The following is a 22,438-nucleotide window of genomic DNA, read 5'->3' as shown; positions in this document are numbered from 1 at the left end:
ATGAGCAATGTATGAGTGTTCATTGGTGGGACATACATGGGATGTATTAGACTCATCGGAACGAATGTCAGGTGAATGGAAACAACCTGTTCAAACTGGATGTCATCCTGTCTGTACACCTGTACATTTAGTTCATAAGTTTGAGGTGTAAGAGTTCGATCTTGTCTCTTAGCTTCAAATTGGAGTCTTTTGAAAAGGTAAGATGAGATCACCGTCAGGTTTAATCCTGTGTCGATCAGGTCTTCCCTGTTGACTCCTTTTTGACCCACCCCCTTTTTGACAGGGCTGCCCAGGAATGTTGGCATTAGGGCAGGTGGGACGATCGGTGGGTGATGAGGACCGGTCTTGTGTAGCTCGCTGCGAAGGCAGGTAGTCAAAAGAGCATTTTCTGGTACCTTGTGTTTGTGGTACCTGGTGTGAGGACCTGTGCTGTCTCGTTCAGTTAGCTGTAGCTGTTGACTGTGGAGCTCAGGCAGTGTTCTGGGTGCTTGGCTCATCTTCCTTGCGAGTATTCATGTGAAGAAGATCTTTCAGCACCCTCAGGATCTCTGCTGTCTCAGACGTGGCTGCACTGTGTTGCCCTCTGCTGGCTTGGAATGGTATTGACTCTCTGTAAAGATGTCTGTGACTGTGGTGTTGTAGAGCGCCATCTAGGGTTAACTCCAAGCAGTGCTCAGAGACAGAGACGTTGGGGTTTTTCACAGTCTTTTCACAAATAGTATTTTGCTTGGTGCAAGCTTTGTGGGCTAAGTTCCGTAACTCTTGTGTAGTCCTGTTACGGGGACACGCTGGGACTCTGAGATGAAAACTCCAACTAGCATGTAGGTTTAGGAGGAACAGAGTTTTTAAGTTGAAATCCTGTTCCATACCTGGTTCGTTGCATGCTCCGAAGTAGGTGTTTCGTAGCTGACTACAGAAAGTCTGTGGGTTTTCAAATCGGCCCTGTTTGAGGTCCATAGCAATAAGGAGCCCATGATCTGAGTTTGGATCAGAGAATTCAAGAATCAAAGTCTGTAGCAGTTGCTGGTAGTACGCTTTGACAGTCTCTGGTTGACGATCCAGAAAGCAATGCACATCACGGCTGGACGTGATTTTTAACAGGTACAATGTGTTCACATCTGTCACGTTGGCGACAGTTTGCAAATGAAAGTCAATGGCTTGTAAAGAAGCATGAACATCATGTCCTCCTGCAGGATCTGGAATGAATGTAGAGATGCTTCTGGCTAGCTTGTGAAGTTCTCTGTGAGCAGTGCAGGGTTTGGTGACATGCGTTCTCTGGAAGGGTTCTCTTCCCTCCGTTATTGACAGATGTTCTTGTAAGCTGGCTGGTGATTTCCTTAGAAGGGAGACTACACCCCCTTTTCCAGCTCTGGGTTCTTGGCTGAAAGGGTTGGAGTGGCGGCCCGGGAGAAATTTTGTGGTGTGCGTTTCTCCGATCCAGCCACTCTGTAATCTGTGAGATTGTCTCAGTTCTGTGTGAACAGTGTCAAGTTCATCTTGGAGCTTGTTGAATTTAGCTCGGGCCGCTTGCAAGTGTGTTTTGCAGGCCCAGGTTTTATAGTCTTTTTTTTTTTTTTTAGTTCAGTCTCTGCTCTTTTTAGGAGAGCGTCGCCTTGCTGGAGTTTTTTGTTGAGTTCTTTTCTGGCTTCTCTCTCCAGATGTTCTCTTTGATCTGTGTCGAGGCGAAGATCTTGCAGGGCATTGTGAAGTCTTTCAACTCCTTTCTGTAGCTCTGGATCTGTGTCGTCCTCTTTCTCGCGCTGGTTCTGGGTCTCGAGGAGAAGCTGATCAAGATGACTCTGGGTTGGGGCCTGGTCCTTCCAGGCCTCCTCCGCGATGTTGCTCCGTTCACTGAGCGGTGCCTGGGCGACGAGAATGGGAACTAGGCTTCCGAAGATCCTGGCGAGTTCTCTGTAGTAGTCGCTTTGGTTTGGATCGCGTGCCATCAGTTCTTCTAGCTCGGTGTCTAGTTGCTCTGGGTGCTGCAGGTTAATGGCATCCTTGGGCAGGAAGGGGGTCGTCACTGCTTTCAACCATGTCGAGAGGTGGCCCCCGTGGACTGCTGGACTGGATGCCTGGAACATCCTGATTCTCTGTCGGTGAGAGAAGCACAGCACACACACACAAAAAGACCAATGCAAGTTCGTTCTACGTTTAACGAGCTATATTCATACGGGCTGTGCCGTTTATGAGAATTTTGGGGCTGACTGATGCAAACAGTCAGACAGTTAAGTAGCCAATTAACTTGGGTCAACGAAGGACCTGAAATGGAGATTTGACAGGCAGTAGCCTAGCGGGTCGTGTGATGACACCGGCTGCTGGTGGTCGCTCTACTATTTAACTTTGTTGGTGGCTCCCAGGTTACTGTCTCTATGTGAAATGAAAGAAACAAATCACAACAGAACAGGTGGTAGAAAAAGATCAAAGTGAAACACAACACTTGAAATGAGATGAAAACAATAGAAACACAACGTGTTAGTGAGAATAAGGAGGCCTAAGCCTACTGCTAGGTTTTAAGATAGGGCCAACAGGTGAGTGGGCTATCTGGGTAGGAAACCTAGAAATATGGTGTGGCTTAAAGAAGCAAAAGGGTCAGAACACTTAAAATATATCCGGGGGAATATCTAATATTCTGTGGCTTATAATAAGTGGATAGGTTTTATCACTTTTGGTTCACCTGGTTGAATTGAAGTCATTCAGGTGGGAACCAGTGGCTTGGTCAACCTCCCCGGTGCTCCCCAAACACTGAACCGCAGTGTCCCCGGTCCTCCGTTACTCTGGCGTGTCGCAGGACAGCACGGCTTGTGACTTGTAGCACAACCTTTGGAGTGCCAAAATTGCTGATGTCTCTTGAGACAAGAGGGACCGAGTTTCACTCGCAGCAAGTATCGGTAACACCTGTCGGGCAGCCTTGCTCACTGGAAACCTGAGATGACTGTCCAATCACCGAGGGAGTTCTACAATCAAATACACAAAGGATGAACAAAGGACACTTAAAGTTAATTAAGGTTTGGTTTGTTTAACATCAATTGAGTAACTATATGTAGAGAGGAAAGGTAACAGCTTTACCTAATCATGATAAAACAAAACAAATGAATTATGATAATAATGGTAATTATCAAAATAACCTAAGTCAAAAGAGAGAAGAAAAATAATAACATCAAATTAAAAGACAGGAATGAAACAAGGGAGAAGGAGTAGCTGGTTTTCACCACAAGGGGGGGGAAGTACTGCTTCTCTGTCTTAACCTGCTGAGCAGAAAACTTAATTCAAATTAAAAATTCAAAACTGGTTTAAATCAAAATTTTAAATAAGCATGTATGAATTAAAAGGAAAAACTGAATAATATCCTATAATAACCATTGATAGCTTGTAAGTTATCATTAATGATCATGAAATTAATCAAACAGTGTGAGATTAATCGAAGAGGGTAAAATTGGACATGCAATTCAAATAGAGTGGAAAAGACAGAGGTATGTTAGTCGATTTAACAGGAGACTGCCACTAGATGGCTTACCTTCTAAGTGGGTCAATCAGTGGTTGACCTGACACATCTAGATTTCCACTATTAACAATTACATTTTAATTCAAATCATGTTTGAACTAAACTCAAAGTAAATGTGAACAGTCAAAGGCAGGGAACATTCTTTTGTTTCCCTGTAATAATATTCGCACGAGCAAAGCTGTAAATGCAAATAATTATCGAGAATTTAGACATCCAATTCAAATATACATCACAGGGGATTATAAATTAGCAATCAGAGCGCATTATCTGAAATGGCCACAGGTTGGCAGCTTTGCACTCATGCAAGCTGGAATCAGAAAGCAGGGTGTACCCTGAAATTTCTAACCCACACGTTCCCTCTAGTGTTTAGATAGAGGAATTACAATTTCAATAGGACTTAGAATTTATCTGATCGTTTGTCAGGCTGATTTTCTGCATCAAAAATCACAAGTAACAAACCAAAGGTTTTAATCTCTGAGGTGCTATATTAACATAGGTTGAAGAAGGATCCGTTCACTTCCAAAACACAAATGTAACAAAAAACAGGAATTTTCCAACTGTTGACTCCAATAGACATTTATCAAAATAGCACTTATGATTTAAATGTTTTAGGTTTAAAATCGGGTAGCTAAGCCAATTCTAGACCAGGAGTTTTTATCGTTTATTTTTTTTTTTTGAATATCATGTGGTTTACCATGAATTCAATAACGATATTTAATAAGGCCTTTTTAACTGAATCAGAGGAACATCGCTCATGTTCAGATTTACATGTTGCAGCTAATAAAAGATTTCTTTATCTTTTAATTATTCATATTCAAATGTTCTCACTGTAAAAAGATTTTGGTCTTTCTTAACAGGATACTTTTAACATTATACTGCAGTTTACTTTCATCAAAAATAACAGTGACTATACTGTTAAGTTTCTACAAATACCTAGCGCTGACTGACCAGCTTTTTGCCTCAGTCAGTTGAGTGAGTTCGCGTCTTGCGACTTATCTCACCAGTAACGTTACATAATTTCATAGCGCACGTGCAGAAATTATTAAAAACCATATACACAGATTGATTGCTCACAAAACGAAGTTTGAAATGCCTGCATTCTCCACCAAAATGTAACAACAATGAGTTTTACATAGTAATTAACTCAAATGATATATAGGGAATTTGAATAATTAATCAAGAATTTGATTAATATATATCTCAGATGACAGTTACATTTAATTTTATTGATTATGAAAAATAGCTCAATTGCCAATACCAATACTAATCACAGGGCACTGTAATTTACTCATTAATATGTCAATATTACATTCTTCATATCAATTATTGTGATCTCTTACTGTAAATTACTGCAGATCAAACCGGGGTATGTCCAGCACACCACTGTAGACCTATCAATTTTCAATAAAGTTATCACGCCTTATAATTCAAGGAAAAGTATTCTCTGGCCATGAAAATATTATCCTATCCTTATGATAAATTTAGTTTCTAAATTTAGAGCTTGTAGCTAAAGATCAGACACATCTCAGTGACTCGTAATGTGAGTGGGGTGGAGTCCAAAGCCAATCATTTTATATATGAGTTTTTAATAATTAAACTAGTAATACATCAAACTACAAATCACACAGAGTAAATATGCGTACGACAATACAAACAGTAAGCTTTATACAATACATAACGAATCCAAATAAAAGAGAGAGAAAGAGAGAGAGAGAGAGAGAGAGAGAAAATAGAATGGAATCACATAAGGAGCTCAGGTATGAAAATCATAGTCAGTAACTTTTAGAAGCCAACAACAAATCAGATCATAACAACACTTTAAAGCAGCATTTAAATCTCCATAGAGAAAGTGATACTTGCAAAAGGTGTCCCATGTGAGTGTGGCGTGAGATCGGCGTCGAGCTTGTGAGCTTTGCGCGTTGAAACAGCCATGTGCCATGAAACGGAGGCCATGTGACGCGCGTGCACGCTGCGCTTGGCGTGAGCGTGGAGCACGTGGTCCTTTGTTCTGTCCTCGCGCGGTATTTGAAAGGTTCAACAAACATTGTTCCAGAATTCGTCTTCCTTGCGTGGGAGAGGCGAATAGTTTAATAAACTTAGTAAAGAAAAGAAAAGAAAACGAACGAAACGAAAGCTTCCAAAGGAGCCATTAAAATGGCTTTTTCTCTCAGCCCCTGTGCTGAGGGGGTTCGCGCTATGAGCGCGGCCTACGGCCGCGCGGAAGCAACGTTGGAGAGCAGCGTGTCCGAGAACGGAGAAGAGAAAAAAAAAGAGCAAGAAGAGACGGGTGGACCTTGTTTGGTCAATTCTTATAGCTTGAAATAGTTCACGCCCATTTTCGAGGGAGCATCCAATGAATGTCCGCGATCTGAAGCGGAGGGAAAGTTCCTTTGTCTCGGTTGAGACAAACCCCTGATGATTTAGGGCCTGTCCGATTTCATCAGGAATATTAAAGCAAGTTCATTATTCCAGATTAAATACATTTTTCATTACTTTGCTCTAGATAAATGGGTTTGTCAAAGCATGACGATTAGAACAAGACTAGACATAATATATATATGACCAAAGATCTAATTTTTAGATCGAATTACACATTTAAAGATTTGTTTAACACATGATAACACTGCAGATGTTGGGAAACATCTAAATGTACCAAAAGGGAATACGTAATACATTTATAAAACATGAAAACAGAAAGTTAATGAATACATTCCATAGAATGCATTGTTCAAAAGAAGCCAGTGACTTGGCTTCTCTCCTGTCCTGTGTGGTCGTAAACTTTACGACCTGCAAAAGTGGGGGTTGCAGAAGCATGGCTCTCTTTGAGGAAGTTAAAGTGAGGAAAGACATTTCCTAAAGTATAAGCTTGCAACTTATACTCTTCACATAACAAGGATTAACCATTTTATGCACTCCATAAACATAATTAAAATACATATTAATAATAAAATGAATGTAAGGAACTTATACGAAAAGTTCCTTTGTCTCCAGTGTTGGAAGAATTTGGGTTGGGGGTTTTCGTTTCTTCTTTGAAGCTCGCATGGGCATCGTAAATAGTTTAAGTCCAGCCAGGCTGGCATTTAGTACCAACAGTCTGAATTTATAAAACAGAATTTAACCCATGAATCGCTGACCTGCATATCTGTTACACCCACTTCTAAAGTAGCAAGATACACTGCTTTGCTTCTGCTGGGAATCGAACCTGGGTCTCCTGCGCGGGAAACAACAACTATGACATTCAGCCACCAGTGAGTGAAGCTGCGCTGTACTCGTGGCTCTGGGGACAGATGCCGCTTATGAAGAACGACTAACATGGCCTTAAAAACACGACCTCTGCTGCATTGGCCGGGAATCGGACCCGGGTCTCCCGCGTGGCAGGCGAGAATTCTACCACTGAACCACCAATGCTCTATTTCTGCATGAATTCTACGAATTTATGTGGAAAATGCATCTCTTCAACTGGGTAATATCGACCAATGCTAAAGCTGAACAACTGACAGACAAACTGATCAAGTTCCATGGGTATTTGATGAACTGATATGAGCAAAAGTGTCTCTGAGCAAAGGGGAGTGGGGGTGGTCAATATCAAAAGTGAGAGGCGTTAACTTCTGTGGCCACCAGCTCCCTTAAGAACCACAGGGCACCTCAGCCTCCTGGACTGCACCAGATTTGTCAGTTCTTGCTGGGAGTCATTACCCTGCTCTTCCAACAAGCCACTGTCCAACTGTGACCTTGTAGCGCTGTCTTGGGGATCTTACATTACTTACCTTGCAGTTTATTCCACTTTCATGCAGGTCAGCATTGACCCCCTGGACATTTTTCTTCTGGTGTTTTTTAGAGACAACAAACAGGTCAGTTTACTCTCATTGGTTTCTTTAAGCCTGACCTTTCTTGCCTGCAGCCTTTTTATTGCCTTCAGGAGTTTTTCACAGGTGCATGAGCCATAATTGCTTGTACTTCGTTGAACAAGCATGGAAAAGCATTGTCTAGAGTGCTTCCACTAGTTCCCTGTAAAACACTGATAAGTTGCCCACTTCTAAAGTAGCAAGATACACTGCTTTGCTTCTGCTGGAAATCGAACCTGGGTCTCCTGCGCGGGAAACAACATCTCTGACATTCAGCCACCAGTGAGTGAAGCTGCGCTGTGCTCATGGCTCTGGGGACAGCTGCCGCTTATGAAGAACGACTAACATGGCCTTAAAAACACGACCTCTGCTGCATTGGCCGGGAATCGGACCCGGGTCTCCCGCGTGGCAGGCGAGAATTCTACCACTGAACCACCAATGCTCTATTTCTGCAAGAATTCTACGAATTTATGTGGAAAATGCATCTCTTCAACTGGGTAATATCGACCAATGCTAAAGCTGAACAACTGACAGACAAACTGATCAAGTTCCATGGGTATTTGATGAACTGATATGAGCAAAAGTGTCTCTGAGCAAAGGGGAGTGGGGGAGGTCAATATCAAAAGTGAGAGGCGTTAACTTCTGTGGCCACCAGCTCCCTTAAGAACCACAGGGCACCTCAGCCTCCTGGACTGCACCAGATTTGTCAGTTCTTGCTGGGAGTCATTACCCTGCTCTTCCAACAAGCCACTGTCCAACTGTGACCTTGTAGCGCTGTCTTGGGGATCTTACATTACTTACCTTGCAGTTTATTCCACTTTCATGCAGGTCAGCATTGACCCTGGACATTTTTCTTCTGGTGTTTTTTAGAGACAACAAACAGGTCAGTTTACTCTCATTGGTTTCTTTAAGCATGACCTTTCTTGCCTGCAGCCTTTTTATTGCCTTCAGGAGTTTTTCACAGGTGCATGAGCCATAATTGCTTGTACTTCGTTGAACAAGCATGGAAAAGCATTGTCTAGAGTGCTTCCACTAGTTCCCTGTAAAACACTGATAAGTTGCCCACTTCTAAAGTAGCAAGATACACTGCTTTGCTTCTGCTGGGAATCGAACCTGGGTCTCCTGCGCGGGAAACAACAACTCTGACATTCAGCCACCAGTGAGAGAAGCTGCGCTGTGCTCGTGGCTCTGGGGACAGCTGCCGCTTATGAGGAACGACTAACATGGCCTTAAAAACACGACCTCTGCTGCATTGGCCGGGAATCGGACCCGGGTCTCCCGCGCCGCGGCCTTGAATTGTTTAGCTAAACGGCCCTAAACCGTTTCCCATTCATTCTCAATGGTAGTGCTAAACCACTACGGATGTAATATACTGTCGGCCGCTAGCGCTCTCGTGGCGCTCTTCCGGTTTTGGGCACCGCGGGAAGTTTGAATTCGCAGAAGAAGGAGAAGAAGAAAACACACAACAGCGATCGCCTCCGTTGTTAAATTCAACGCATTCTCAAGCGTCTATCAAAGGTAAGATACTTTACATGATATCAGCTGACGTTTCGTTACCGTTAATGATGAAATCACGTTGGTAAACTTTGCTCGTTTCTAAACGGTTTACTATAGTTCAGCCTAGATAGATTTGTTTGCAAATTATGAATGAACATAGCCATGATTTACGTTTCTGTCTATTGTTTGTCATCGTTAACATGTCATCTGTTGATTACAAGTTGAATTATGAATGAAGTAAACATTATTTTCACTTTTGTGATGAGATTACATGTATTCCACTGTTCAAAAATGTTTTCTGACTATGGTTTTACTATAGTAACCATGATTTAGCCATGTTATTTTAGTAGAATCAAAACAATAAATGTACTATTGTTGTTATTGCATTGGCATTATATTTACAGGACAGTCATGAGACTTTAAATGAATATCAGTCTGCCAAGAACAGCAAGATTACTATAGTTTTACAATGAAACTGCATACAGTCTTACAGGATTTAAAAACTTTTATTTGTGAATATCATACAGTCCCAATGCTTACACACACACAGAGAGACACACACATATATATATATATATATATAATATTATGTGTATCAATTTAAGTATTATTTATGTGTGTGAGTATGTTTGTTCGTGTCTGTAATATAGTTATAATTATTCCTTTTTTTAATATTGCTATATTGTTGTTGTTCTTTCAGAGAGCACTGCTTCTTCACTGATTGTGTCTTTGCTGTCATCTTTTCCTGGGACCCGAGCAGATCTTCAGTCAGAGACAGGTGAATATTTAACACATTAACAACAAACACACAAGAGTTCCTGCAGGTTTTAAAGTCTTAAAATGTCTTAATTTACCCTTACACAAATTAATGCCTTAAGAAAGTTTGAAAGGAATGAATCACTTCCTCTGAGTTTTGTCTTGTTTTCCAGTGCAGATATCTTTCAATCAATATGTAATTTATGATGCAAATGTAAAATGAAGTCTTGAAAAATGTAACTAATTAAATGAGTTTACTAAGGAGCCTCACACATGACATGCAGGAAAAAATATAAGGCTAAAACGTGTGTATGATTTACTAATTCATTCCCTCAATGTACTAAAACGTGCACACGATTACTATAGCGTTCCCTCGATTTACTATTGCCAGCAAATTAGTAAAGCATGCACACAATTTATTTATTTTTTTCTTGCATGTCATGTGTGGGGCTCCTTAGTTTACACTTAAAACAATAAAAAAATATTTGTCAATGATTTACTATAACTTTTCTTTGAATTTAGGTGACCTTTTTCCCCAAATGGCAGATATTACTTCTTGTTATAATCACACAATTCTTTCAAACAAGTCTTTGTATTTCATGTAATTTTGTATCTCCAGTAAATGTATCTTTATTTAATAATATTTATGCATGTTCACTGGAAAACAAGGCAAAAACACTGAGGAAGAACAGCCTGTTTTGCAGCATGATCTGAACGTACAGTAACATATGAAATGTTGTAGTGTCTGGGAGCAGAGGCTTTCAGTGCGTTTCTGTCAAATTAAATTATGAATATATGTTGGAAGTTGTGTTTTCAAACTCTGAAGTTAATACTACTATCCAGACATTTCCATTTACAGAACATATTTGTGTTTTTCCTCATTTGTTCCCTTTAAATTTGATTTGCTTGGTTTTAAAAAGGTCTTAACTTCACCTTCATAAACCTGAAGTAACTCTGTTTCCTTACACATTAAACTCAATATTCAGCTTGTTGTAGACCCCACTGGTTCTCTGTCTGTGTCCTTGCTGTCCTCATCTCATGGGTCTCATGTGGAGCCTCACTCTGAATGTTCATGATGCAGAAATTGATCACATGTTTCCCCTCTGTATAGGAGCTACATGTATGTCACCTCTGCATGTGCTGGCCGTACCTGACCTGTGAAGACTGCTGACAGGGTGTTTGTAATGGACAACGAACGCTGAGCCTATCGACAACGTGCTTAATAATCACCACAGGAAGACATCCTAACAGCACGCTCCATATGACCACAAAACTACACGTCACATTATGTCAAGCACCTGACCACACTGCTGAACACCAGTTCTTCATTAAACACGACTGCAGAGAAGTAAACACCAGGATGTCATTCCAAGACTTTATGGAAATGGAGCACTTTAGACTGAACTGAAGGACACAAAGAAACAGGACTGCAAAAACACGAAAGGCCTGGAGATGAACACGTTGTTCACTTGTGCAGATTTTGTGAAATGGAACTTAGCCAGGATCCAAACAGTCCTCACACACACACACACACACACACACACACACACACACACACACACACACACACACACACACACACACACACACACACACACACACACACACACACACACACACACAGGCTATCCTGAAATAAGTTCAAAAAAGTTTTTGAAAAAAAGTAAAGCTAAAGTCTTCTTTATTTACCAACATCATGGCATTGAGAAAGAGGTGACCTGGAAAGAGTCTAAAGAAAAATACGAGATATTAATTTGCAGCTTATTTAGCAATATTTAACTCATGTATATACTGTATATTTTAATTTTTCAGTGTGAGATTGTAATATCTATTTATATTGTCAGAATTCTTTTTTCTATTTAATTATTTTGGCTTGATCTTAAAAGGTGCTAAAAGCATTTAATAAACACAACTGAAAAATACAAATTGCTTCACGAGTGCTGTTTCCACTTCGTATGACTAATATTTTACAGTGTCTATGGTTTTGAAAACTCTTACTTGATCAGTTATCTTAAGTGTGACTTACATTATTCCATCAATCAATTTTCACTCAGTACTTGAATATTACTCAGTTAAATTAAATTTTCTTCAATTTACATTTGAAAAGTAATTTAATATAACCATTTGTGTTTTTATATAATCATGTAATGTATACTAGCATTATTTTACTGTGTTTATTTTATATAATCCTTTGCTTTGTAATCCAAAAAGGAAAGACATGAATTTCAAAAACTTTGTAGCTGTAAGATGTTGTTAAATGTTAGATTTTTTTTATTTATTAAAAAGCATAAAGCGGAGTTTAATAATAGTTTAGACCTGTGTGAGTGGGATTCGAACCCCGGTCCAAATGAATGCATGAAAAAATCTGATTGGCTGTGATGTAATTTCCGCTCTTTGGCCGGCTGCTGCAGTCTGATTGGCTGTCAGCGCATGACAACTATTCGCGGCTGGCCCCCGCGTGGCAGGCGAGAATTCTACCACTGAACCACCAATGCTCTATTTCTGCAAGAATTCTACGAATTTATGTGGAAAATGCATCTCTTCAACTGGGTAATATCGACCAATGCTAAAGCTGAACAACTGACAGACAAACTGATCAAGTTCCATGGGTATTTGATGAACTGATATGAGCAAAAGTGTCTCTGAGCAAAGGGGAGTGGGGGAGGTCAATATCAAAAGTGAGAGGCGTTAACTTCTGTGGCCACCAGCTCCCTTAAGAACCACAGGGCACCTCAGCCTCCTGGACTGCACCAGATTTGTCAGTTCTTGCTGGGAGTCATTACCCTGCTCTTCCAACAAGCCACTGTCCAACTGTGACCTTGTAGCGCTGTCTTGGGGATCTTACATTACTTACCTTGCAGTTTATTCCACTTTCATGCAGGTCAGCATTGACCCCCTGGACATTTTTCTTCTGGTGTTTTTTAGAGACAACAAACAGGTCAGTTTACTCTCATTGGTTTCTTTAAGCCTGACCTTTCTTGCCTGCAGCCTTTTTATTGCCTTCAGGAGTTTTTCACAGGTGCATGAGCCATAATTGCTTGTACTTCGTTGAACAAGCATGGAAAAGCATTGTCTAGAGTGCTTCCACTAGTTCCCTGTAAAACACTGATAAGTTGCCCACTTCTAAAGTAGCAAGATACACTGCTTTGCTTCTGCTGGGAATCGAACCTGGGTCTCCTGCGCGGGAAACAACAACTCTGACATTCAGCCACCAGTGAGAGAAGCTGTGGCCACCAACTTCTGTGGCCACCAGCTCCCTTAAGAACCACAGGGCACCTCAGCCTCCTGGACTGCACCAGATTTGTCAGTTCTTGCTGGGAGTCATTACCCTGCTCTTCCAACAAGCCACTGTCCAACTGTGACCTTGTAGCGCTGTCTTGGGGATCTTACATTACTTACCTTGCAGTTTATTCCACTTTCATGCAGGTCAGCATTGACCCTGGACATTTTTCTTCTGGTGTTTTTTAGAGACAACAAACAGGTCAGTTTACTCTCATTGGTTTCTTTAAGCATGACCTTTCTTGCCTGCAGCCTTTTTATTGCCTTCAGGAGTTTTTCACAGGTGCATGAGCCATAATTGCTTGTACTTCGTTGAACAAGCATGGAAAAGCATTGTCTAGAGTGCTTCCACTAGTTCCCTGTAAAACACTGATAAGTTGCCCACTTCTAAAGTAGCAAGATACACTGCTTTGCTTCTGCTGGGAATCGAACCTGGGTCTCCTGCGCGGGAAACAACAACTATGACATTCAGCCACCAGTGAGTGAAGCTGCGCTGTACTCGTGGCTCTGGGGACAGATGCCGCTTATGAAGAACGACTAACATGGCCTTAAAAACACGACCTCTGCTGCATTGGCCGGGAATCGGACCCGGGTCTCCCGCGTGGCAGGCGAGAATTCTACCACTGAACCACAAATGCTCTATTTCTGCATGAATTCTACGAATTTATGTGGAAAATGCATCTCTTCAACTGGGTAATATCGACCAATGCTAAAGCTGAACAACTGACAGACAAACTGATCAAGTTCCATGGGTATTTGATGAACTGATATGAGCAAAAGTGTCTCTGAGCAAAGGGGAGTGGGGGAGGTCAATATCAAAAGTGAGAGGCGTTAACTTCTGTGGCCACCAGCTCCCTTAAGAACCACAGGGCACCTCAGCCTCCTGGACTGCACCAGATTTGTCAGTTCTTGCTGGGAGTCATTACCCTGCTCTTCCAACAAGCCACTGTCCAACTGTGACCTTGTACCGCTGTCTTGGGGATCTTACATTACTTACCTTGCAGTTTATTCCACTTTCATGCAGGTCAGCATTGACCCTGGACATTTTTCTTCTGGTGTTTTTTAGAGACAACAAACAGGTCAGTTTACTCTCATTGGTTTCTTTAAGCATGACCTTTCTTGCCTGCAGCCTTTTTATTGCCTTCAGGAGTTTTTCACAGGTGCATGAGCCATAATTGCTTGTACTTCGTTGAACAAGCATGGAAAAGCATTGTCTAGAGTGCTTCCACTAGTTCCCTGTAAAACACTGATAAGTTGCCCATTTCTAAAGTAGCAAGATACACTGCTTTGCTTCTGCTGGGAATCGAACCTGGGTCTCCTGCGCGGGAAACAACAACTATGACATTCAGCCACCAGTGAGTGAAGCTGCGCTGTACTCGTGGCTCTGGGGACAGATGCCGCTTATGAAGAACGACTAACATGGCCTTAAAAACACGACCTCTGCTGCATTGGCCTGGAATCGGACCCGGGTCTCTCGCGTGGCAGGCGAGAATTCTACCACTGAACCACCAATGCTCTATTTCTGCATGAATTCTACGAATTTATGTGGAAAATGCATCTCTTCAACTGGGTAATATCGACCAATGCTAAAGCTGAACAACTGACAGACAAACTGATCAAGTTCCATGGGTATTTGATGAACTGATATGAGCAAAAGTGTCTCTGAGCAAAGGGGAGTGGGGGAGGTCAATATCAAAAGTGAGAGGCGTTAACTTCTGTGGCCACCAGCTCCCTTAAGAACCACAGGGCACCTCAGCCTCCTGGACTGCACCAGATTTGTCAGTTCTTGCTGGGAGTCATTACCCTGCTCTTCCAACAAGCCACTGTCCAACTGTGACCTTGTAGCGCTGTCTTGGGGATCTTACATTACTTACCTTGCAGTTTATTCCACTTTCATGCAGATCAGCATTGACCCCCTGGACATTTTTCTTCTGGTGTTTTTTAGAGACAACAAACAGGTCAGTTTACTCTCATTGGTTTCTTTAAGCCTGACCTTTCTTGACTGCAGCCTTTTTATTGCCTTCAGGAGTTTTTCACAGGTGCATGAGCCATAATTGCTTGTACTTCGTTGAACAAGCATGGAAAAGCATTGTCTAGAGTGCTTCCACTAGTTCCCTGTAAAACACTGATAAGTTGCCCACTTCTAAAGTAGCAAGATACACTGCTTTGCTTCTGCTGGAAATCGAACCTGGGTCTCCTGCGCGGGAAACAACATCTCTGACATTCAGCCACCAGTGAGTGAAGCTGCGCTGTGCTCATGGCTCTGGGGACAGCTGCCGCTTATGAAGAACGACTAACATGGCCTTAAAAACACGACCTCTGCTGCATTGGCCGGGAATCGGACCCGGGTCTCCCGCGTGGCAGGCGAGAATTCTACCACTGAACCACCAATGCTCTATTTCTGCAAGAATTCTACGAATTTATGTGGAAAATGCATCTCTTCAACTGGGTAATATCGACCAATGCTAAAGCTGAACAACTGACAGACAAACTGATCAAGTTCCATGGGTATTTGATGAACTGATATGAGCAAAAGTGTCTCTGAGCAAAGGGGAGTGGGGGAGGTCAATATCAAAAGTGAGAGGCGTTAACTTCTGTGGCCACCAGCTCCCTTAAGAACCACAGGGCACCTCAGCCTCCTGGACTGCACCAGATTTGTCAGTTCTTGCTGGGAGTCATTACCCTGCTCTTCCAACAAGCCACTGTCCAACTGTGACCTTGTAGCGCTGTCTTGGGGATCTTACATTACTTACCTTGCAGTTTATTCCACTTTCATGCAGGTCAGCATTGACCCCCTGGACATTTTTCTTCTGGTGTTTTTTAGAGACAACAAACAGGTCAGTTTACTCTCATTGGTTTCTTTAAGCCTGACCTTTCTTGCCTGCAGCCTTTTTATTGCCTTCAGGAGTTTTTCACAGGTGCATGAGCCATAATTGCTTGTACTTCGTTGAACAAGCATGGAAAAGCATTGTCTAGAGTGCTTCCACTAGTTCCCTGTAAAACACTGATAAGTTGCCCACTTCTAAAGTAGCAAGATACACTGCTTTGCTTCTGCTGGGAATCGAACCTGGGTCTCCTGCGCGGGAAACAACAACTCTGACATTCAGCCACCAGTGAGAGAAGCTGTGGCCACCAACTTCTGTGGCCACCAGCTCCCTTAAGAACCACAGGGCACCTCAGCCTCCTGGACTGCACCAGATTTGTCAGTTCTTGCTGGGAGTCATTACCCTGCTCTTCCAACAAGCCACTGTCCAACTGTGACCTTGTAGCGCTGTCTTGGGGATCTTACATTACTTACCTTGCAGTTTATTCCACTTTCATGCAGATCAGCATTGACCCCCTGGACATTTTTCTTCTGGTGTTTTTTAGAGACAACAAACAGGTCAGTTTACTCTCATTGGTTTCTTTAAGCATGACCTTTCTTGCCTGCAGCCTTTTTATTGCCTTCAGGAGTTTTTCACAGGTGCATGAGCCATAATTGCTTGTACTTCGTTGAACAAGCATGGAAAAGCATTGTCTAGAGTGCTTCCACTAGTTCCCTGTAAAACACTGATAAGTTGCCCACTTCTAAAGTAGCAAGATACACTGCTTTGCTTCTGCTGGGATCGAACCTGGGTCTCCTGCGCGGGAAACAACAACTCTGACATTCAGCCACCAGTGAGAGAAGCTGCGCTGTGCTCGTGGCTCTGGGGACAGCTGCCGCTTATGAGGAACGACTAACATGGCCTTAAAAACACGACCTCTGCTGCATTGGCCGGGAATCGGACCCGGGTCTCCCGCGTGGCAGGCAAGGATTCTACCACTGAACCACCAATGCTCTATTTCTGCATGAATTCTACGAATTTATGTGGAAAATGCATCTCTTCAACTGGGTAATATCGACCAATGCTAAAGCTGAACAACTGACAGACAAACTGATCAAGTTCCATGGGTATTTGATGAACTGATATGAGCAAAAGTGTCTCTGAGCAAAGGGGAGTGGGGGAGGTCAATATCAAAAGTGAGAGGCGTTAACTTCTGTGGCCACCAGCTCCCTTAAGAACCACAGGGCACCTCAGCCTCCTGGACTGCACCAGATTTGTCAGTTCTTGCTGGGAGTCATTACCCTGCTCTTCCAACAAGCCACTGTCCAACTGTGACCTTGTACCGCTGTCTTGGGGATCTTACATTACTTACCTTGCAGTTTATTCCACTTTCATGCAGGTCAGCATTGACCCTGGACATTTTTCTTCTGGTGTTTTTTAGAGACAACAAACAGGTCAGTTTACTCTCATTGGTTTCTTTAAGCATGACCTTTCTTGCCTGCAGCCTTTTTATTGCCTTCAGGAGTTTTTCACAGGTGCATGAGCCATAATTGCTTGTACTTCGTTGAACAAGCATGGAAAAGCATTGTCTAGAGTGCTTCCACTAGTTCCCTGTAAAACACTGATAAGTTGCCCACTTCTAAAGTAGCAAGATACACTGCTTTGCTTCTGCTGGGAATCGAACCTGGGTCTCCTGCGCGGGAAACAAAAACTATGACATTCAGCCACCAGTGAGTGAAGCTGCGCTGTACTCGTGGCTCTGGGGACAGATGCCGCTTATGAAGAACGACTAACATGGCCTTAAAAACACGACCTCTGCTTCATTGGCCGGGAATCGGACCCGGGTCTCCCGCGTGGCAGGCGAGAATTCTACCACTGAACCACCAATGCTCTATTTCTGCATGAATTCTACAAATTTATGTGGAAAATGCATCTCTTCAACTGGGTAATATCAACCAATGCTAGAGCTGAACAACTGACAGACAAACTGATCAAGTTCCATGGGTATTTGATGAACTGATATGAGCAAAAGTGTCTCTGAGCAAAGGGGAGTGGGGGAGGTCAATATCAAAAGTGAGAGGCGTTAACTTCTGTGGCCACCAGCTCCCTTAAGAACCACAGGGCACCTCAGCCTCCTGGACTGCACCAGATTTGTCAGTTCTTGCTGGGAGTCATTACCCTGCTCTTCCAACAAGCCACTGTCCAACTGTGACCTTGTACCGCTGTCTTGGGGATCTTACATTACTTACCTTGCAGTTTATTCCACTTTCATGCAGGTCAGCATTGACCCTGGACATTTTTCTTCTGGTGTTTTTTAGAGACAACAAACAGGTCAGTTTACTCTCATTGGTTTCTTTAAGCATGACCTTTCTTGCCTGCAGCCTTTTTATTGCCTTCAGGAGTTTTTCACAGGTGCATGAGCCATAATTGCTTGTACTTCGTTGAACAAGCATGGAAAAGCATTGTCTAGAGTGCTTCCACTAGTTCCCTGTAAAACACTGATAAGTTGCCCACTTCTAAAGTAGCAAGATACACTGCTTTGCTTCTGCTGGGAATCGAACCTGGGTCTCCTGCGCGGGAAACAACAACTATGACATTCAGCCACCAGTGAGTGAAGCTGCGCTGTACTCGTGGCTCTGGGGACAGATGCCGCTTATGAAGAACGACTAACATGGCCTTAAAAACACGACCTCTGCTGCATTGGCCGGGAATCGGACCCGGGTCTCTCGCGTGGCAGGCGAGAATTCTACCACTGAACCACCAATGCTCTATTTCTGCATGAATTCTACGAATTTATGTGGAAAATGCATCTCTTCAACTGGGTAATATCGACCAATGCTAAAGCTGAACAACTGACAGACAAACTGATCAAGTTCCATGGGTATTTGATGAACTGATATGAGCAAAAGTGTCTCTGAGCAAAGGGGAGTGGGGGAGGTCAATATCAAAAGTGAGAGGCGTTAACTTCTGTGGCCACCAGCTCCCTTAAGAACCACAGGGCACCTCAGCCTCCTGGACTGCACCAGATTTGTCAGTTCTTGCTGGGAGTCATTACCCTGCTCTTCCAACAAGCCACTGTCCAACTGTGACCTTGTAGCGCTGTCTTGGGGATCTTACATTACTTACCTTGCAGTTTATTCCACTTTCATGCAGATCAGCATTGACCCCCTGGACATTTTTCTTCTGGTGTTTTTTAGAGACAACAAACAGGTCAGTTTACTCTCATTGGTTTCTTTAAGCCTGACCTTTCTTGACTGCAGCCTTTTTATTGCCTTCAGGAGTTTTTCACAGGTGCATGAGCCATAATTGCTTGTACTTCGTTGAACAAGCATGGAAAAGCATTGTCTAGAGTGCTTCCACTAGTTCCCTGTAAAACACTGATAAGTTGCCCACTTCTAAAGTAGCAAGATACACTGCTTTGCTTCTGCTGGAAATCGAACCTGGGTCTCCTGCGCGGGAAACAACATCTCTGACATTCAGCCACCAGTGAGTGAAGCTGCGCTGTGCTCATGGCTCTGGGGACAGCTGCCGCTTATGAAGAACGACTAACATGGCCTTAAAAACACGACCTCTGCTGCATTGGCCGGGAATCGGACCCGGGTCTCCCGCGTGGCAGGCGAGAATTCTACCACTGAACCACCAATGCTCTATTTCTGCAAGAATTCTACGAATTTATGTGGAAAATGCATCTCTTCAACTGGGTAATATCGACCAATGCTAAAGCTGAACAACTGACAGACAAACTGATCAAGTTCCATGGGTATTTGATGAACTGATATGAGCAAAAGTGTCTCTGAGCAAAGGGGAGTGGGGGAGGTCAATATCAAAAGTGAGAGGCGTTAACTTCTGTGGCCACCAGCTCCCTTAAGAACCACAGGGCACCTCAGCCTCCTGGACTGCACCAGATTTGTCAGTTCTTGCTGGGAGTCATTACCCTGCTCTTCCAACAAGCCACTGTCCAACTGTGACCTTGTAGCGCTGTCTTGGGGATCTTACATTACTTACCTTGCAGTTTATTCCACTTTCATGCAGGTCAGCATTGACCCCCTGGACATTTTTCTTCTGGTGTTTTTTAGAGACAACAAACAGGTCAGTTTACTCTCATTGGTTTCTTTAAGCATGACCTTTCTTGCCTGCAGCCTTTTTATTGCCTTCAGGAGTTTTTCACAGGTGCATGAGCCATAATTGCTTGTACTTCGTTGAACAAGCATGGAAAAGCATTGTCTAGAGTGCTTCCACTAGTTCCCTGTAAAACACTGATAAGTTGCCCACTTCTAAAGTAGCAAGATACACTGCTTTGCTTCTGCTGGGAATCGAACCTGGGTCTCCTGCGCGGGAAACAACAACTCTGACATTCAGCCACCAGTGAGAGAAGCTGTGGCCACCAACTTCTGTGGCCACCAGCTCCCTTAAGAACCACAGGGCACCTCAGCCTCCTGGACTGCACCAGATTTGTCAGTTCTTGCTGGGAGTCATTACCCTGCTCTTCCAACAAGCCACTGTCCAACTGTGACCTTGTAGCGCTGTCTTGGGGATCTTACATTACTTACCTTGCAGTTTATTCCACTTTCATGCAGATCAGCATTGACCCCCTGGACATTTTTCTTCTGGTGTTTTTTAGAGACAACAAACAAGTCAGTTTACTCTCATTGGTTTCTTTAAGCCTGACCTTTCTTGCCTGCAGCCTTTTTATTGCCTTCAGGAGTTTTTCACAGGTGCATGAGCCATAATTGCTTGTACTTCATTGAACAAGCATGGAAAAGCATTGTCTAGAGTGCTTCCACTAGTTCCCTGTAAAACACTGATAAGTTGCCCACTTCTAAAGTAGCAAGATACACTGCTTTGCTTCTGCTGGGAATCGAACCTGGGTCTCCTGCGCGGAAACAACATCTCTGACATTCAGCCACCAGTGAGTGAAGCTGCGCTGTGCTCATGGCTCTGGGGACAGCTGCCGCTTATGAAGAACGACTAACATGGCCTTAAAAACACGACCTCTGCTGCATTGGCCGGGAATCGGACCCGGGTCTCCCGCGTGGCAGGCGAGAATTCTACCACTGAACCACCAATGCTCTATTTCTGCAAGAATTCTACGAATTTATGTGGAAAATGCATCTCTTCAACTGGGTAATATCGACCAATGCTAAAGCTGAACAACTGACAGACAAACTGATCAAGTTCCATGGGTATTTGATGAACTGATATGAGCAAAAGTGTCTCTGAGCAATGGGGAGTGGGGGAGGTCAATATCAAAAGTGAGAGGCGTTAACTTCTGTGGCCACCAGCTCCCTTAAGAACCACAGGGCACCTCAGCCTCCTGGACTGCACCAGATTTGTCAGTTCTTGCTGGGAGTCATTACCCTGCTCTTCCAACAAGCCACTGTCCAACTGTGACCTTGTACCGCTGTCTTGGGGATCTTACATTACTTACCTTGCAGTTTATTCCACTTTCATGCAGGTCAGCATTGACCCTGGACATTTTTCTTCTGGTGTTTTTTAGAGACAACAAACAGGTCAGTTTACTCTCATTGGTTTCTTTAAGCATGACCTTTCTTGCCTGCAGCCTTTTTATTGCCTTCAGGAGTTTTTCACAGGTGCATGAGCCATAATTGCTTGTACTTCGTTGAACAAGCATGGAAAAGCATTGTCTAGAGTGCTTCCACTAGTTCCCTGTAAAACACTGATAAGTTGCCCACTTCTAAAGTAGCAAGATACACTGCTTTGCTTCTGCTGGGAATCGAACCTGGGTCTCCTGCGCGGGAAACAACAACTATGACATTCAGCCACCAGTGAGTGAAGCTGCGCTGTACTCGTGGCTCTGGGGACAGATGCCGCTTATGAAGAACGACTAACATGGCCTTAAAAACACGACCTCTGCTGCATTGGCCGGGAATCGGACCCTGGTCTCCCGCGTGGCAGGCGAGAATTCTACCACTGAACCACCAATGCTCTATTTCTGCATGAATTCTACGAATTTATGTGGAAAATGCATCTCTTCAACTGGGTAATATCGACCAATGCTAAAGCTGAACAACTGACAGACAAACTGATCAAGTTCCATGGGTATTTGATGAACTGATATGAGCAAAAGTGTCTCTGAGCAAAGGGGAGTGGGGGAGGTCAATATCAAAAGTGAGAGGCGTTAACTTCTGTGGCCACCAGCTCCCTTAAGAACCACAGGGCACCTCAGCCTCCTGGACTGCACCAGATTTGTCAGTTCTTGCTGGGAGTCATTACCCTGCTCTTCCAACAAGCCACTGTCCAACTGTGACCTTGTACCGCTGTCTTGGGGATCTTACATTACTTACCTTGCAGTTTATTCCACTTTCATGCAGGTCAGCATTGACCCTGGACATTTTTCTTCTGGTGTTTTTTAGAGACAACAAACAGGTCAGTTTACTCTCATTGGTTTCTTTAAGCATGACCTTTCTTGCCTGCAGCCTTTTTATTGCCTTCAGGAGTTTTTCACAGGTGCATGAGCCATAATTGCTTGTACTTCGTTGAACAAGCATGGAAAAGCATTGTCTAGAGTGCTTCCACTAGTTCCCTGTAAAACACTGATAAGTTGCCCACTTCTAAAGTAGCAAGATACACTGCTTTGCTTCTGCTGGGAATCGAACCTGGGTCTCCTGCGCGGGAAACAACAACTATGACATTCAGCCACCAGTGAGTGAAGCTGCGCTGTACTCGTGGCTCTGGGGACAGATGCCGCTTATGAAGAACGACTAACATGGCCTTAAAAACACGACCTCTGC

At 43.4% G+C, this 22,438-nt stretch overlaps 1 long non-coding RNA gene and 1 other non-coding gene across 2 annotated transcripts; one reads left to right on the top strand and one right to left on the bottom strand.

The window, feature by feature from the left end:
• Nucleotides 1-8,594: 8,594 nt before the first annotated feature.
• LOC127979068 (uncharacterized) lies at nucleotides 8,595-11,196 on the top strand. The gene is made up of 3 exons (XR_008158715.1): nucleotides 8,595-8,868; nucleotides 9,548-9,625; nucleotides 10,715-11,196. It is a non-coding gene; the product is annotated as an uncharacterized LOC127979068 (long non-coding RNA).
• A 7,186-nt stretch (nucleotides 11,197-18,382) lies between these two features.
• trnag-gcc (transfer RNA glycine (anticodon GCC)) lies at nucleotides 18,383-18,453 on the bottom strand. The gene has a single exon. It is a non-coding gene; the product is annotated as a tRNA-Gly (tRNA).
• Between the last annotated feature and the right edge of the window lie 3,985 nt (nucleotides 18,454-22,438).

The sequence above is a fragment of the Carassius gibelio genome, chromosome B19 (genome assembly GCF_023724105.1).
Source record: "Carassius gibelio isolate Cgi1373 ecotype wild population from Czech Republic chromosome B19, carGib1.2-hapl.c, whole genome shotgun sequence".
NCBI lineage: Eukaryota > Metazoa > Chordata > Actinopteri > Cypriniformes > Cyprinidae > Carassius > Carassius gibelio.
The sequence above is the reverse complement of the archived record's forward strand: the minus strand, read 5'-3'. Positions and strand labels throughout refer to the sequence as shown.